The sequence below is a fragment of the Gallus gallus genome, chromosome 2 (assembly GCF_016699485.2).
Source record: "Gallus gallus isolate bGalGal1 chromosome 2, bGalGal1.mat.broiler.GRCg7b, whole genome shotgun sequence".
In the NCBI taxonomy this organism is placed as follows: Eukaryota; Metazoa; Chordata; class Aves; order Galliformes; family Phasianidae; genus Gallus; species Gallus gallus.
Window position 1 is genome coordinate 8,382,645 of NC_052533.1, and position 16,466 is coordinate 8,399,110.

The window sequence follows — 16,466 nt, forward strand, 5'->3', positions numbered from 1 at the left end:
TGTCCATGATTTGCACTCTTATGGTACTTCCAAGGAAAGCCCTCTACCAAGATGAGCCAAGCCCCTCATCACACACCTAGGAAGACAACAGAGCTCTCAACTCCTAGCACTGAGTATAAAAGCATATTACAGAGAAAGGAGAAGTCTTGATGCAGAGAGAAAAACTGACATCTCTCACAAGAGATGCTTGGATCGTTACTTAAATAGAAATAGAAATTGAGCTCGTTGCCTTCTTTTTTATGTTTTCTTTTACCTTCTGAAACTGGGGCTCTTCTACTCCTCTTTTTGGCTGTACTCCAGCACCTACACATGCAACAGGGATTGATGACAATAAAATACACTGGTATTGAAAATCTACTCGTCATTAATAAGGTAGATGACTCATTACTTTTTCAATATGATGTTAACATGGGAATAAAGCTAGCTTTTATTGCTATGGGTCTTTTATTTGTTTACTTAGGATGTCTGTTGTTCTTGCCAATGGTTTAAATCTGTAAGAAAATGAGATCATCACAAACAGTGCTGCAGTGACACCGGTCTGACCCCTGTACATTCCACTCCATGACAGTTTTTCCATTCTTCTAAATTGGAATAGGGTCAACCCCACTGTAAATCACTGGAAACTTCTAACATCCTGTTGCCATTTTACAGTGTTTGATTAGGACTCCTTCATAACTATACAATCCTCTAAGGATTTGATATACATGTGTGCTAGATGTAGATTTATTTAGTGTCTTTACATAAAAGGTAGTGAATGCAAAGTCCATGGCAATGCTACATGATGTTCCAGGTTGAAGTTTTTCACAGCTACAAAGCAGTCTCTTTCTCTTTTCCCACATCCCAGTGCTCATTAAATATGTACTTAGAGAGTAATGGTAGAGCATACTGAGACCACGAACACACCAGGATGGAGATGACAAACCAAATGGCATCCAGATATACTTCAGCAACTGACCATGAAATGATGACATTCTACCAAACTAAATCTGGAGTATTAATTTATCCAGTCTTATGTCTTGAAGTAGTTTCTCAAATCTGTGCTCAGGACACTTTTTTTAGAGACCTCTGTTTACTGAGTACTCACACCTACAAATGTCTTTAATCTTTTTTAACTTCTTTGGCTTTAAGGCTGTCCAAGACCAAAAAACATTATGACATTTTGAATCATGGGATTTGTTTTCATTCTGCAACAGAAAGAAGATACAAGGATAGAAAGACTTCCATTTTTAAAAAGAGAGGTAAGAGATTCTAAAGCAGCCTATAGCTGAGTAAAGCACTTCACTGGGATGTAGGAAACCCACCTTCATGGACACGTTCCCAAAACCTACCTGGATAAATGTTATTTTTCCTATCCCCATCCAGATAAATTTGATGAAGAAGATACTGCTCCTCCTCTTCATGTAAAGCTGATGCTGGTTGTTATAGAAAACATGGGAAACTGTGTTAAAAACATGAAGGAAAAGTTCCCAGGCTATATCTGAAACGAAGAAGCTGAATATTTTGCAAAAGCCATACGTCATAAATTGTGCCTCTAAAATTGATTCTCGCTTTTCCTTATGCCAAAAACCTAAGAATTCCTTCCCTCTACCAAATTGCAGGAAACATCTTATCTCATTAATGCCACTCTTCCTTAGAATCTCTTAAATAGGTATTTTTCATTAAAATTCTAATTCTTGATAAACTGAAAGCAAGATCTGGTGACAAAGAGGTTATAATTAATCTAGCAAGAGCAGTCAGAGAAATCCATGTAATTGAAGGTGAATGTATGAATGAGGGGACTAATGCTACAGAACTTCCAAAGTCTTTTCTATGGAATTAATACTACGGAGACCCATAAAAGATTAATCAAGATAAGCAATCAATAACTTCTCAAGTGCTAATAAGCACTGCCATGTTCCATGATATGTTGAGCAGTTTATCATGTTTAACCATAAGAAGATTTATAGAAAATCCATTGTTAAAACCAAAGGATGAGGTAATGCACCACTTAGTAAATGAAGTGCAATTAAAATTTATGCTTGATATTACACATTCAAAAGATCTGTAAAAATCATCTTGATTTCCTCTTTTTAAAGAAAAGAAATTAAGGTACAAGTTGCACTGTTCAGTAGTAGTCCTGGGATAGCAGTGAAGACAGCAACGATATTCTTCAAGTTAATATCTGCTTTCAAGGGAAAGGTGATGAAATAGCCTTAAAAATTGTTAAGCTCTCTTCTCACTTCATTTACTCAGTGATCCAACTTTGCTTGAAAATTTTTAAGTTAAATAGAATACCTATTAGGAACATAAAGGTCTCTGCAATCCATCAATCTGATAGATTTGCAGGTCAGATGAGTGAATGACTTAATGGCCAATTAATAGTCCATAAACTACAGGTCTTGACCTTAGGGTCACTGTGACAGAACTCCACACTAGAGCATATTATTAATTAAAACCACCAAATTATGTATTTAGTAAATCAATTCTTTAACGATATTAAGATCTCTCAAATGTATTGACATTATTTGTTATTTATTTATATGTCAATTGGAAGCAAATATATTCTCAATACTATACCATAAGCATCCTTAGTGTGTTTAACAAAGTTACGGCACCAGGATGTGTACCAATGCCATTGTTTTATACATAGCTATTGCTTGTTTGGGGAAATACTTTGAAGTTAGAGATTCCCTTTCAAAACTCAGCAAAAAATTTAATTCACAAATTCTTATATCATAGATATTTCAAACAAACGAACAAAAAGCTTAAAATCCTTTCTGCTTCCTTGATAAATTGCTTGATCTTAAAAGGTTTGAATTCAAATCAGTTACACTCCCTACGTACATCACCTTGCCCTTGCAATGTCCCATGCCATATTTTTTATATCTACCTGTATACACATACATGTATGCCAAATCATTTCTATACTCCTTATTACAGTCATTCCTAAAGTCCAGCTGGTTTCTGTTTTCCTATGGTGTGCAGATAATGATGAAGTAGGGAAAATAACCAAGCTATTTTCAAAATATTGAGTGAGGTATATTCAAGACAGCTCTGTCAAGACGCCAGTTAAGACAGACGACCATCACCTGGTAGGGCTGAGGACAGTCACATACTTAACAGGAGCTGCATGCAGAGAAGGGCCAGGCTTAGGTGTGCATGGACACACAAGACTAGGATGAATTGGATCCCAGCTTCTGACAACTCCTGAGAACGCTTAGTTACGTGTACTCATCCTATTTCAGAAGTGAAACTCTTATTTCATCACTATTGCTCACAAGGAGTGTGTTTATGTGTCCAAATGCATGGGCTTTCAATTGCCCTCTGAAGTTACCTGTACTCTCCCTTACCACGGGACACTGAAGTTCCTAACTTCTGCTGTTCTGAATCACACTTTAATCAGATGCCTTAAATAAATACTGTGATTTACTTCCCTCTATGGTCAATAAATTAACCAGACAAATGTATCGCTATAAATTAAATCATTATGATAGATACATACAATTGAGGGTTTATAGCACCTAATTAATTAAGTAGCATATTCATCTACAATTAGCAAATAAGCTTTCAACTCTTGGCATGGGTACTGTAAAGTATATAAGGCATGACTATGCAATTACAACAAAGCATGGTTCTTTTTTTGTGATAGTTTCTTTGGGGAAAAGTATTCACTCTAACCTAGATGTGCAAATTGCTCTGACTCACCTGAAATAACATTTTTCAAAACAAATATACTATTCAGAAAGATTATTAAGTTTATATTGGAGATATACTTTGCTGGGGCATCATTCTTTTGATATTTTTTACTAAAATTAGCTGGTTGTTTTTAACAGCTTAGCTTCAGATTGGTTCAAATCCTCCTCCACTACCTGCAATTGCATATATACTACCCATTTCAGGAAGAAAGCGTTCCAGAAGCATTTCAAGCTAAGGCAAGTTTGTTTGCAAAGTGGGACTGTCTCCTTCTGTGATACGAGTAGTACAAGTGTAATGTTCCATACTGCACCACTCTGCCTGACACATAAGTTATCTCCATTTTCAGTAGTGATACCTTATCAGTAGACCCTGGCTGAGTTGCACTAGGATCTCTTAACAGTTGTGATCACGCTGACTGGAAAAAAAAAAAAATCCTGTTAATTACCATACAACATTTCCATTATTCAGCATAGAATATGCTGATTTAACTGCCTCTGATGTTATCCTCATTTTAAGTCAAGCATAATACTTTTTGCAATACCAACTTCTTAGTATAATCTTCCTTCTCTGTCATCACATTCAAACCAAGGTACCACCTAAAATTATAGTGCCAAAACACAAAGCCAGCCCTACTTAATTCATAATTTGCAAGCCATACATAAGGGTGCCAACAACACACTTCCTTGCTAAGTCAAAGCAAAAATCACTCTTGAATACTATGCAATCATCAATCATCTATACAAAAAAGAAATCCAGTGATGTTAATGTGTCATGCTGGGTGCATGACCTGCAGACAAAACAGTGCCTTCAGAGTAACAAGCATTACCAATGATAAACACGCTCCTTCCTGGCATCTCTAGGGCATGGGGTTTACTGAGTTTATAGTGATAGTCTTAAAGTATTATTATATTAAATGTTTCAGGCACTTTCACTTACCTTTCAGAATTAAAGATTAATCAATGCAATGATTGTGGACATCTAAACAAACTGTATTGATCTCATTCATTTTTAAAAGCAAGACACTACATTGTACTTCAATACGTCATATTTTAAGGCAAGCTTATTGATCATATTTTGAGAACTTCTGATATCCAATTGAGGTTTAAGATACAGAGTAAGTGTAAGATTTTCATTATGATGATGTGTCCACAGAAGCTACAATCTCATGTACTGACAAGCTTTGTTTGTGCTGAGAGCCATTGCTCTTATTATAAGCAAAGACTCATCCTAAGAAACATTCCCCATTTTAGTGTTTCAAGTGATTGTTCTGGACCTGCACATACATGCTAGATGCAAGGAAAAGGTCCTAAAAACTGAGAGCAGGCTCATGGATTTCATGTTATAGATAACCCTATACCGCAGAATCTAGTTAAATTCATGGGAGTTATCTCACAATCCAGTTCGTGACTTTCATATTTAGAACTGCTCACTTTTTCAAATCATTAGTGACACAGTTTTGCTCCTTTAATACTCAAGGTAATGTTGGTGTAGTTGTGTACTAGAGGATACATCTCATGGAGGCATTAAGCAACAAGTCTTCAATCTCTGGTACTATTTTCAAGATTTACAGCTCCATATTGCTTAGCCCTTCATGTTCATAGAGCAGCAAATGGAATTGTTTGAAAAAAATTATCTCACACCTATGTTCATCAATACCAAACTCATATTTCTACATTTTCCCTTTTCTCTGACTCTGTATTTCTGAATAGATGGACAGAAATTAAGCCATATATTCCAACTGCTATCAGTTGAAGACCAAATGCTAAATACACACACAGAGGGCACGCTGGAAACATGCCAGTTACACAGTAGTGTGCTGAAATGGGAATAGACTCAGTTATAAGAAAGGAATGAATAATTTCTGGATATTACTGGGAACCAGCTTGGTAAGATGATCTCAAAGAAGATGGCACATACCCGAAAACCACTCCTCTGTTCATGCATTCTACATTGCTGCTCTTCGGCATTACCAACATCGAAGACATTGAAGTATCTTTCCTAAGTAATAAATTCTATGTAAATAAAAACACACATAAATAAATTATAGCGCTCCAGGCAAAAAATAGCGTATACTATAGTACCATAAATTATGAAGACTGAAATTGCTACAGCATATAACATTTTAAAACATAACTGTGCTGATAAATATGTGTGATAAGGTTGAGTAAGTCTTACTTATTTTCAGAGTAGAGTAAATCAGTTGATTTAAGTCAATGTAATTATAGAAGTAAGGTATTATGATGAAGTCCTCAAAAAGTCACTGACTTTCTCACAGTCCTTTAATAATTACCAGAAAGAGGAATGTAAATAAAATCTGTGTAAGATGCTAAAAAAAACACATGGGGAACACAAAAGACACTGAACTCCCACACTTCCTTTGAGACCCTTTCTTTTCTAGCTACTTTTAAAAATCCAATACATACTTTTCAGAAGAAGTAAGTCAATTATATCCTTTTATAAACTGTGCACTTTATTCTAGATCATTTCCTGACCTGGTAATTTAGATTAAATATAGTCTATTTGCACATATCACAAACAAACACAGGACCTTACTCTGTGAAATGAAACAAAAAATCCAGCCCTTTCTGCCTAGATAAGAGGTTTCTCAAACTGTATGCTGATTCATCAAAACAGAGTTGAGGCAAAATAAAAAGAAGCTAAAATTTTAGAGGATTGAAAATTGAGTTCAAGATTCAGCTTGTGACCGCTTTAAAGGAAAATATAAATTAATTAAACAATTTAAAAAACAGAATTCAAAATGCAGACTGTCACCCACTTTTCCCTAAGAAGCAATTACATCTGTTACAAATACCAATCACTGTGCTCCCGTATCTGCAGACAATTAGCATAGTAGCAACTGCTTGGTGCAGTAAATGTCTCTCAGAAACCTTTAGGAAAGGCAGAACTGATAAAAAACAGTGACATTTCCCAGTTTGCATTCTGAAGTTCTTCTTTTGATTTTCTCTCAGACAATTTCCTTCAGGTTAATTATCTGTCGGTCTGAAACGACCTCCTCTCTTAGCCAAAAGGTCTCACTTCACCTTCTACAGATCCTGTTAGAGCTAGGATGTCTATATTTTTATTGTATCGTTAATCCTCAAGTATCACACCTCAGTAGGCAAATCGCCTTTGGTTAAGAGCATTTAATTAAAATTCTTATGACCCAATATGAATAGTACCACATTTCTTTTCCTTGATACTTCTCTAAGGGCACCAGACTTTTTACTGTTGAAATCCCCATCATTTTCCCTTGTGGAACCCTCATGTCCAGACCTTGAAGCTTCTCCATATTCTACATCTCCATCTGTGCCTGTATTTATCATCCTTACTACCTAAGACTTAATTTTCCAACTTCCATAATGCATTCTTGTTTTCAATCCTTCCAGCTCAGTTGTGCTTGAAACTCAGCTCCCTACAACTCCTCTCTTTCAGTATGTATCCTCAAATCTCCCACAGCTATGTTTCTTCTCTCTTTCAAAGCTTTCTTTCAAAGCCACATCTCTACTTTCATCTCCTCCTACACTCTTTAGCTCTGGCAAATCTATGCTTCTCACCACCTTTCATGTATATTCCTTACTTTCTACCACCCAATTTGTCTGGAACAAAGTCAATTATTTACCAAATTCTTTCCCTCTCCTTCTTCATCTATGGAATAAAAACTTCACCATTACTAGAAATATAAACCATTCAGGTTAGCATGGGTGCATGATATGGGTCTATCTCACCTATAACATGCTATTGAATTTTGGATAAGTATCTATAGCTGATGTGGTCTTAAATAGGGTAAATCACAGTCGTAGAATGACTTGGGTTGGAACAGATCTTAAAGATCATCCAGTTCCAACTTCTCTGCCATGGGAAGGGTTGCTGCTCACTACATCAGGCTGCCCATGGCCCCATCCAACCTGGCCTTGAGCAACTGTGGGGATAGAGCATCCACAGATTCTGGGCAGCCTGTGCCAGTGCCTCACCACACTCTGAGTAAAGAATTTCCTCCTAATATCTAACCAAAATTTCCATTCTTTTAGTTTAAAACCTTTCCCTTTTGTCCTATCACTGTCAGACTGGGTAAAAAGTCAGTCCCTATCTCATTTATAAGCTCCCTTTAAATATGGAAAAGCTGCAATGATGTCTCCCCGAAGTCTCCTCTTCTCCATACTGAGCAAACCCAGTTCCCAAGTTACAAAGTCTTTTCCCCAGAAATGGTAACTTTGGGAATAAAATCATATATATAAGAAGAAATAATCAACACTGACTTAAAGTGCACGTATACAGTCCTTAAATCCTTTTCAAAATTTAGAATCAGATAAACTGAAAATTGACTTTCACATAATCTCTTATCACAGATAATATTTTTACCCACTCATATTTGTAAAAATGAACATATAATTATCCCTAATAATTTACCATTGGAGAACCAAAACAATGCTTTAGGTATTCCAAATTCATTGAACACATGATATTTGGTAGATTCTTGGAGCTTTCTGCAGTCATCATGCATGTGGTAAAGTTGTCCTAAGGGTTTGACTTTAGTTCAAATCTCAGAGCTTTGATTGCCATCCAGACTAAAAGCATTTTGTAAGCATGCCAAATTAATAAAAATGCCTCCTTGATACAGTTCACCTGGCCTTGTATTACCTGTCTATTCCAATTCACAGCAGAAGAACAATGCATTTTCAAATTGGAGATTCCAGAATTCAGAAGTCATTTCACTCCTGTTGGGAACACTCATTTATCTATACTACATAAAAACCATGAAAACTAGAGTAACAAATAGCTCCTCGGCCGTAATGTAAGCTTGTCTATGCAGACTGCATTTTGTTTTCTACTAGGTCTAACCGTAATCACATTGTAGATTCCATATATCTCATCAATGGGTCCAAATTTTTCCTTCCAACTGTTATGTTTTAACATTTCATATTAACGTAACATAAACTCACTTGTGGATTTTGCACCAGAACAGGTTTTTTTATTCATTTATTTAAATCAAGGATGTTTTCTAGAAAGCACGCATTTTAATAACATTCTTTATGTCTTAAGACATATCCCATTACTTATTATTAAGAAAAATAAATAGCATATGGAAATGCAAATACATAAAACACATAAAGACCATCTATCTTTAAAAGGAAGTAAAGGAGACTAAGTTAATAAATAATAGGCTAACACTGGCCAATCTAAAAATATGTCTGCAGAAGAAATCTGTTCAAAGGCAGTGTGATTTGTTGGTTTACTTTAGAGTAGGAAGAAGAGAGAAGTGAACTAAATTTCAAAGACAGAGAAAATCTCACACCATAAAATTAAAAAAAACATCAAAATTAAAATATTGGCTGAATATAGACGTGCCATTGATAACTTCATTTCATGAGTAAACTAAATATCTACATCATTAGTATAGAACACAACTACCAGAGCCTCAAACCCCAAAATTCTGCAGTGTCCTCATCCTTAGAACTACCAGCTCCAAAGAGAAAAAGAATAGAAACCATGGTAAAGCACTGTCAGAACTGCAACTGAATCGAAATCACTTTCAGAACCAAAAGCCTGGATACTACACTGCACATTGTCAGTATCTCATATACATTCTTGAGCTTTTATAACTAGGTGTAGCCACTCCACTCAGTCAAATGCCTTTTCAGATGTATTTCATAAATAGGATACCTGATTTGCAGCTCCATTATTTCCACAGAAAATCTGACCTAATATCAAGCAAGTTTCTTTTAAAAAAAATTTTTTTTAAAGGAAAAAAAAATGTTAAATATATATCCAACTTTGTGTGGTGGTAATCTGGTATTAATCTTACTACATACTAGCTAGTAGCATGCTATCAGGACACTTCATGCTATTGTACAGATACAAATCTATTTCAACTTCCATCTTATCCCCAAAGCTCATTAACACACGGAATTGTTAACGCTATGTAGGTTCTCTATGCACTGTGGATAATATTCTAATATTACTATTAATGTGTTGATATTAATAATATTGGCAAGTGGGCAGAAGCACCTGGTTGCAAAAATCACATGCTTTCTTCTGAAGGCAAAAGATAAAAGTCTACTTTTGAAAGGAGAGCATGACAACTTGAATGGAATGCTGATCTGCTTTCATACAGAGCCAAATATCTCTAATATCAACTCCAGAGTTTCACTAAATATCATTAAGCCCCACTTCTAAGGGCATTTCTTCCTTTTCTTGGAGAATTTTCTCATTTTATGTTGTAGTCATTAAAAATAACTTGATCTTTACTCCATACGCAAAGCTTGTCCTAAATCTCACTAAATTGATATATAGCATTCAAATTATTTTATTAATTTCAGTAGGCTTTGGAGTCATCCCTTATTTTATTAACTTAAGACCAACGCTCACTGTTACCAGAGATCCGAGGTGGGCTTATGTAGCAGCACTATAGCAAAAGGTGCAGGTTGTAATCTCAGGCAGCTGACATATTTAAGATTAGAGATGTCGCTGTTTATTCATCAATTTCAAATGCATAACACTGGTTAGTGAAGAAAGAGTTGAAGAAGTTAAGAGAACGTTATCAACTCCTGAACGTGATAGAGAAAATGTTTGTGATACACACAGTTTTCTGTTTGTTGCTAGTATATTGACTTCTACAGCATAGTTTAATATTCAGTGTCAATACGTATTTCTTAACATAATTCACGAACTGTATTTCATATAGTTTTAATTTCTTCACTTCTAATGTGCTCATCAAAATCATATAGTGTAGAAAATAAGCTGATGCAAGAGGACAATCTATCACCATAACGTGCTAACACTACCACTACAAACCAGAAGTTGAGCACAACTTACCTAACATCTTCTCTATTTACTTTCAGGTCTTGATTCAGCTGCCCAGACGCAAGCATCTGGAACCAACTGAGATACCACAGAGTCTCTGAAACAGTCATCTGACACAGTTAGGAAGAGATGTAGGATTTGAGAGCTCTACACACTTCAGGAATGGCAACTGAAGACCAGGTGAGATATGATAAGGCATCTCACATGGCTGTAGACAGCTATGGTCAGGCAAATGAATCCAACTTCTGATTTTAACAATGTAGGGACTAAAAGAGAGAGAAAATTCATAGGGCATAGTGTGAACAGGCTCATGCTGCATCATATGCTGTTATAAATTGATTACACTGTCATAAAATCTGTTTAAATATCTTATCTCCCCATAGTTTGCCACAGGAAGTGGCATCAGAATTTCCTGATGCTTACTCATGGATGATTAAACCCTTTTGTTTAAATGCCAGTATTATTCTCTAGCTTAAATAGCTCTGGTGTTTTCCTCCCTGATAGGTTTTCAGAGAGAAATCATAGTCACTTACCATACTGGGTTTGCTAAGCTAAACAATGTTTAGCTCTTTTTGATGGCATTAATAGCCATTATTGCTACCAGAAATACCTTGTCTGATATACCGTCAATTTGGTGAACTACTTGTATCTCATTCTTAACTAGTAGATTCCCTCCTATCCATCCTTCTGTTGTTTCAAGCAGGTAAGCTTTCAGATTACAGCAGATTTGTCCTTCTATAAGCTCTAAGTTATACTATGATACGATGCTATTTCATTTATTTTCTTTTTTATACATCCAGCTAGGTTTTCCTTTTGCCACAGTTAAATGTATCCCTTCTTTAATAAAACACACCTTCACTTAGTCACTACAAGCTCATCAACCTTTAATGTAACTGAGGAAGCTCCTAACTCAGGGCCCAAGGATTGAGAGAATACGAAGCAAGAAAAAGCAGGTGAAAGCAGTTGATTACCTGCAGCAGGTGTATCTTTACCCTTTTAAGAAGGGTACAAAGGACAACCCCAGAAAGAGTATACTGACCTCTCACCCTCATCTCTGTGCTGGGGAAGATCACAAAACAGATTCTCCTGACAGTTATGCTAAGGCACGTAGAAGTGAGGAAGGTGATGCAAGACAACCAGCATGGCTTCACCAAGGGCAGGTCCTGCCTGTCCAACCTAGTGGCCTTCTATGACGGTGTAACTGTTTCAAGGGCTAGGAAAGAGCGACTGATGCCACCTATCTGGATTTCAGTAAGGCCTTTAACAAGGTTCCCCCACAGCATCCTTCCTTCTCAATCAGAAATATATGGATTTGATGGGTGGGCTCTTCAGTGGATGAGGAACTGGTTGCAAGATCATACACAGAGAGCAGTGGTCAACATCTGAATGGAGATTGGTGAGAAGTGGTGTCCCTCAAGGGTCAGTATGAGGACGAGTGCTCTTTAATATCTCCATCAGTGACACACCAGTAGGATCAAGTGCACCCTCAGCAAGTTTGCAGATGACGCCAAGCTGCACAATATGCTCAACACACCTTACTGACTCTTAAATGCAGACTACTGCATGTAAATGAAACATTTTATACACCTTCCCTTCATAACCAACCCAGTACTGACAGTGAATGCAATGTTTTGTGAAGGTAACCATTTCTTGACAGAAGGCGTTTTACTTTCTTCCCTTCCTCCAGTAATGCAAGGGGACCCAGCCAAGCGTCCACTAGAGAAGAGTCCAAAATAATTCAGTTGGCTGTTAGGTCTCTCACTGGTTGTAACTGATAAAATAGACAGTTTGCTATTATAATATACACAGGAAAATTTCAGATGTGGCATTTAGTCCAAGCTAGGTCTCTAGGCTCCATCTATAATCTATGGGGTAGAGCAGTATCTTCACAAGATAATGCAACTCATCTGTAAGATAGGAGGCACAAATTACTATCTGAAAAAGCCACCTCTTTCCCCTTTACTCTTTTATGCCCAAACAACGATTTCAGGCAACTGCTCAACGTGAGCCAAACCTCACGTCACTTCCTACACGTTACCTTTGTCCATTTCCACAGTGATGTTATTGCTCAGCCAAATGCAAGTCCATTTGAATTTGCTTCCACTACATCTCCTGACTTAGTAAATCAAATCCATTGTAAGGCACAAAAGGAAAGGCTTTCTTCAAATCCAAATAAATTATGTTCAATGTCTCAGGATTGCCTCCCAATCTGCTAGTGTATATAATGCATTTAAATGAAACGTATGCATATGAATGGTGATTGCTCCTTATTGAAACGCACATCTCTAAACACCCTGTAATCTTGTTCCTTACCAGTGTCTCCCAGAAATTATTCAGCATAAAAGGCTCTCTACTTGAGAGAATCATAGAATCGTTTATCCTTAAACCAGTTTTAAAGCCATACAGCAAAAGCTGTTACTCAAGCTCCTACATTGTCATTATTTTTACTATTTATTCCCTTTGCTCACACACACAGTCTTAAGTGTTTTTCAAATGTATTAGGGAAATTCTTGAGACTGAAATTTGGTCACAGATTAGGAGAACAAGCAATATATGAAAGACAGAATAGAGAATGTCCTAATATTCTTGTCTCAAAATGAGCAATTATTTAGAGACCTCATCTGATGCTTATTGCCAAGAGTAGGAGACTTTTTCTGTATTTCAATGATTTTTTTGCAGCTTGAATACTTTTCCCATCAGGCAGTCTCCCAGAACCATCTGATCTCCTAAATGAGCAAAGTAAATGAGTTGCCCTTTCTATGCCTATGCCTTCTGATTCTGTATCCACCAATTAAAACCCCAATTGACTCAAAGAGGCATTAAATCAGTACACATTGTCTCTGAAACATACATAAAAGCTTTCCTATAAGATTTTGATCATAGCTATAGGGATATGTTTTTACTAAGTCTCGATTGCCGTCGGATCACAGTTCTTCCCATTTGCCCACCAGCTCTGTGACCAGAAATAAATTTCAGAATCCTGTCAAAATGACTTAAAAACCTAAATTTTAGTTCCCAGTTGACTAAGGTACTTCAGACTTAAATTACATTGAAAACCTCTTACCTGCCTAAATCCCCTTTGAAATTTGAAAGCTGCATAGCCCTTTCCCAAAACAACCTACATTCTCACAGTTAAGTTACAGGTCTGTCTATTTTCTTCCAATTAACAAGGTAAAAAATAAATAAATCAGAAAACAGAGATTTCATCACTAAAAAAAGAAAAATAGTCTGCTAGAATGATGCCATTTAAAATAGGCTAGATGCAGTATGATTCTTACATAAACAGGTGATGAAAGAAATACATTCCCTTCCTGTCAAAACTAACAGCTGTATTATTAAAAAATATTGTCAGTATTGTGCAAAAATCCAGTCAGATTACTATTGTGAAAAAAATACCTCATCTGCTGCTTCTTTTTAATACAGTAGCAAAGATACTGCCTGGTTTGGCTTCACGCCAAGATTAATTTTAAATTGGACCTCATGAAAAATTTATGAGGTCCAATTTAATGGGATTGCTTTCCCTGGCATTAAGCCTGTGTGGATAGCATTTTAAACACTGATGTTCTTAACAGAACCTCAAGACAACAACGAAAAATCCTGGGATATTAATAGGCATATTAATAAATGGTTAAAGATTATGACAGTGTATTTTAGAAGTATTTTGACAGCCCCTTTGCAGTGAATCTTTACCTCCTTCTCTCTAAGCTTGCACTTTGCAGGTCATCAAACAAATGCTGCCTCACATTTAGCAAAATGGTAAATCATCATTTGTTGGAATCAATCTGAAGTGAGAGTACAGAGCTAATCATCCTTAGATGGGCTTCGCTGGAAGCTGACAGTGCTTAGAATGCTACAGACACCACTCCGTGCCTCCATGGCTTTCTTGAATCACTGAGATATCACTTACCTTTGGTTTCTAATTACATTTAATAGTTTAACAAGAACAGTATATTGAGATGCATAAACTTACAGAAAACCTCAATGTTTTGTACAAAGAAAACACCTTGAATAATTGATACATCATTTTCTTTCCCTTTTTCAATTAAGAGCTTGGACTTAATCACTGGAGCAAATCATTTCTACTGCATTAGAACACATTTATTTCCATACAACTCCTTCACTACTTTGCCATCAGTGCTCATGGTGAACCTTCAGCAACCAAAAATCAGGACCATGGAGTAACATTAAAGTCAGTACAGACCACAGACAAGTTTGATCTCAGTCTTTAACCAGGTTCTTTGCTAGAATTAATCAGTCCTTCCTTAATTGTAGTGGCACGATGTTGGTTCTAGCAACAGCAGATCTGGCTCATTCTTTCCAAATATGACTCAAAATGCAAACATTATGGTAGTTTCATGTTATTTTCACCCAAATTGCCTATTACTACTAGGCAACACTATTAATGTGTGGCCCTTATTAGAAGTGAAAACTATTGTGGATGCAAAACACCAACTTTATTAATCAACTCTGCAAGCTGCAACATGATTGCCTGAGTTATAACCAAATACATAACCTGTCTTTCTGCATTCAGAACCATAGTTCTGGCTGCAGTGGATGACGATGTTACTCTGTACCACCAATGGAATATATTCTCACATTTTTCATAACATGATCCCAGGACAATAAGTAGCCTTTGGAAAAAAGGCAGAAGTGAGACAAGCAGCTTGTACCACTCATGAGACTGCCCATCCAACCCGCTTTGTTCAACAGAATCTGGAAGAATAAGAATGCCCACCAGAAGGGTAGAAAGCACCAGCCAAGAAGATAGCATGCATTTCAAAAATGAACTCGCTTGGGGAAAAAAATGATATTACATCAAATGACATAGATAACTGGAAGAAAAGAGCAAAAGGGTATACCTTTCCATGAGTGCCATCAGATTTTAGTACAGCACATAACAGTCGCAATCACATATTGCAATATGACATTATAAAATAGTTGCTTTTTTACTGCACATAGATGTATTGACCCTCAAATTCCTTACTTATATTATTGATACCCTATTCAAAGAGGCAGAAAGTTGGCTTCATCATTTTCATTCTGATGAATCAACATGTTCAACAGTGAAATTTCTTCAACAGAAATAAAGCAGTGCTGTTAAGAGTTTGGAACAAAGAAATAAAGAGATAATGAACTAAATAATGAAACTGCAAGGGAGTTTTAGGAAGGCAGATTGTAATTAGCCAATTGGAATTTATCCAGGACACCACAGCTAGCACCTCTGCGACCTTCAATCAACGCTCCTTTAATATGCATGAAGTTACGTTTCTTTATCATTAATAAACAGAGTGAAAATCCAATTGGAGCAAATACTCAGTTGATTTCCATCATTACAAAGCTGCAAGAACATTGACATTCATGGGAGGAACAAGTTCTAAACACTCAATTTTAGTTTTGTCCCCTTTCCAATACTTCTGCAGCTGAGAGCCATCAAGTTTTCACACTCCTAGCTGGGATGTGTAAGTGATATGTTCATCCAGGATCTCTTCCTGCCAGAAGCCAAACCATATGAATTCCTACTATAGACAATAGGATGGAAGGTGAACTCACAGTGCATTATCTTGAACTCATTTTGAACTGATACAAGGCTATGTGGGCTCTTGGTATCCTCTACCTGTGGCACTGAGGGACATATTTCAGTGGGTTGTGTGAGTGGCATCGTGATGATGGTTGATGGCAGCACTCTGTGATTCTGAAGTGCATGCTGCACCCACCCAGTTTATTAGGGCCATGTCAGAAAAACACAAAGTCTGTTCATTTTGCTGTTCCCACAAAGACCAACAGCATTAGAGAAAAGCTAATCACAGGAAGGCCACAATTCATAGGCAGCTATTTCAGATGAAGGAATCCCACCCCACACAAAGCAGCTCTATGGAGTAAAACTTTGAACTGGCCACCTCTGTTCAAGAGTGCTGATAGCAAGATTAATTATCCTTCTGTTGAGAGGCAGAAGCTGCCACAATGATGTGTCACCAGCACTTACCGAGCAA

General features: G+C 36.7%; 1 long non-coding RNA gene across 1 annotated transcript; it reads right to left on the minus strand.

Moving 5' to 3' along the window:
* Positions 1-1,340: 1,340 nt before the first annotated feature.
* LOC112531941 lies at positions 1,341-5,935 on the minus strand. The gene is made up of 3 exons (XR_003074129.2): positions 5,593-5,935; positions 4,031-4,090; positions 1,341-1,412 (listed from the first exon to the last, which is right to left on the minus strand). It is a non-coding gene; the product is annotated as an uncharacterized LOC112531941 (long non-coding RNA).
* Positions 5,936-16,466: the final 10,531 nt, after the last annotated feature.